The 3,185-nt window shown below is 34.9% G+C and overlaps 1 long non-coding RNA gene across 1 annotated transcript in view; it reads right to left on the reverse strand.

Moving 5' to 3' along the window:
• Nucleotides 1-3,185, reverse strand: part of LOC128250119 (uncharacterized) — a 43,099-nt gene that overhangs the window by 14,534 nt on the left and 25,380 nt on the right. The window lies entirely within an intron of this gene.

Below are 3,185 nucleotides of genomic sequence, written 5' to 3' on the forward strand. Positions count from 1 at the left end.
AAAACAACATTCAAAAGCCGTACGGCCAAACGCAAATCTGAGGTAGAACGCTAGTAGTTCGTCTTGCCTTCACAGCGGCTGGAGTGAAAAGAAAGCTGACCACAGGTCACACGAGAGCAGAGAGGATGGGGAGGGAGGAAATGGAACAAGGAGGAAGGGACAGAAGCAGTGAAGTAGAGGCCAGGACAGAAGGGTAGATAGGAAGATAGAGGAAGACAGATAGATAAATAGATAGAGAGGATGGTGGAGGGAGGAAGTGGAACAAGGAGGAAGGGACAGAAGGGTATAGCAGTGAAGTAGAGGCCAGGACAGAGGTATAGATAGAAAGATGGAGGGAGACAGATAGATAAATAGATAGAAAGATATATATATATATGTATGCATATATATACCATACATAGAGAGACAGACAGACAGAAAGAGACTTATGCAGAGCGAGAAGGGGAGAGAGGGAAAGAGATGCGGAGAATTGAAAATATTTTTAAAACATCAAAGCGGCGAGCTGGCAAAATCTTTAGTGGTCTTCGAATATACGCCACGTTCTCTCCCAGAAACATATGATAGTCACACTTTACCGTTTCCACTATCACTAGAGTAACCTCTACGTCTTTGATCTGGCTGGTTTTGTGTCACCTCACCTCCGTTCACTTTCTCCCAACTCACTTCTTTCTCGACCATATAATATCAATCTCAAGATTATCAGTACCGACTCTGACCAGGCCTTGTCATCAAAATTTAAGTTTGCTTGAATTACATGCTTAACGATATTTTTCTTGCATCCACCAACTGAAAAGTATCCTAGCAGTAACTCAGCTGCGACAATCTTGTTAACCTCAGAGGGCCTACTGTTTCTATGGCAACAGACACATTCTCCTGTCCCACCTCCAATTCACTTACTTCGTCTTACTAGTCAAGGTACATCTTCGGAGAACTAAATTTGATTAATTGAAACTCATTGCGTAACAATATATGTAACATTCTAATGTTTTTCTTAAAGCTTGCTTCGAGAATTAAGCAAATACATAATGAATGCCATACGATTGTCATTCCTGCACTTTTCTTGTTACCCATCCCAAATTTTAACAAATATTTATTTCGTATTAACAAGAGAGTTTCAAAGCTATCACTCTTCAGATAGGTATGCAATAATTTATCCCCAAATCACACCGCACTGTCCTAAAAAGAAAGGAAAAGACGCATTGTATAATGCTGTTGAAATACAATACGTCTAGAAATTATGTTGTATGGCCATCGATAGATTATATTTTATTATTTCTCCATTCCATTGAGACTCACTCGCAGAAAACAATAACAGAAACAAATATTAATTTCTAAATTTAGTACAATGTGACAAATTGACAATAAGATATAATCGATTAAATGAAATTGAGTACATTAATGTTTGTAATTTTATCGATCACGTATACAGAAAAGTATCAATTAACCATTTCCAGGAATTTTTGACAAGACAAAAGTTAATGACGAAATTTTTCTTTTACAAAGAAATCACTTTCTATGTAAATTTGATTTAATATTCTCATACTATTTCAGGTAATATTTAGTTTCTGACAACATATTTCGATTAAGTACAAACAAACATATTTGAGAATTATATATTAACATATTTGTTGTTGCTGTTTTTAATTAATATGGATTTAAAATTAAATGTATACATTGATCTGTTTTGAAATTACTGAAGAAACAGAGAGCGTTGGAGATATCAATGTATAAAAGATGAGTTTACTCTTTGCTTTTTTATGCTAAATATAGAAGATTAAGCAATAAATATGGATATGCAATATTAATGAAAACTGACATACACGGGTACATATGGATATGACATACAAACTCACATACAATGCTGAAGACTATGATACAACGATGAAGCTTAGCAACGTCCACGCACAGCAAAGTCAGGTGAAAATAATATCAGACATATGGCTAGAGTTTTCTCCCCTCATTTGCATTAAAGATTTTTTTTTTCAATTTTGATGCAAGTACAATTTTACTAACTTCCACGAACCATTGTGCAAAATTGGATATTTGGAACTGATATAAAATCGGTAAAACTGAATTCAAATGAAGTCCAATTGAATTTTGATAGATCCTTAGGAAACTGAGCCTGAATTCAAACACTTCAATCTTTCCACTCATGCTGTGAAACTATGAGGCTATTTTCAATGTTTTTCATTCAACATTTTCCACTCATTCACATACAAAAAAAACTTACTGGGCACCATATCGGGCATTGAGAGGAGTGTAATCACCCGCACTGGTGGTGGTCAACTTTACCATTCAAGACTTGGATAATAATATTCTTCTTCTATTCAGATGGTATGATGCTGCTGTTCTAAATTCAGCAGATGATCTGCCCCAAGGGCAAGACTCTAGTAGTCACACGTTTCATCATCATCTCCCCATGAATGCTGCAAACACCGGCTGCCTTCTCGACCCTCAGTTGATTTACCACCATATGAACCTCATCTCCGGGCAGCAGATCACAGCTGACTGGGTGTGTCCTATTTGCTACTGAATAAGTATCACAAAGAACAAGGTATAAAAATGAAATAATAGTGAAAACAAGAGAAAGAATGACTGAACGTGGGGAAACAGAGAGAATGCTCACAGTGATAAGGAAGGCCATTCATACGTGAGCAAAATCACTGGGAGGCACTGAGCTCTTTACTTTATTAAATTTATAGCTCACAAATGTTCTCACTGATTTCGCCCAACCTATGAATTACAACTATCAATAGCCAAAGATTACGTTTGTCATGTGATCATAGAACATTCTTTGTTGTTATCAACAGAAGAAATCCTTATATAATTACATTTGATTCTAAGCACATATGTTTGCGCAAATCTATTATTAATCGTATATATTTATATTGACACTATTACGCCTGTTCTCCGATTAAATATACTGCACAGATGAGTAATTACGTAGTTATTGCAAACGCAGAAACTATTGCACGCATAAAATATATTTTAATCTACTTTTACTAATGCGTTCATTCATAAACGTGACCGCAAGCTATATATATATAAACAAACAAAAATAGATGTATACACATGTGCATGTGTATATATATATGTATGTACATATATACATTTATATATATATATATGTATATTTATATATATATATATATATATATAGGTTCAAAAAAACAATAACAAAAAAC

This window comes from Octopus bimaculoides, chromosome 19 (assembly GCF_001194135.2).
Source record: "Octopus bimaculoides isolate UCB-OBI-ISO-001 chromosome 19, ASM119413v2, whole genome shotgun sequence".
NCBI lineage: Eukaryota > Metazoa > Mollusca > Cephalopoda > Octopoda > Octopodidae > Octopus > Octopus bimaculoides.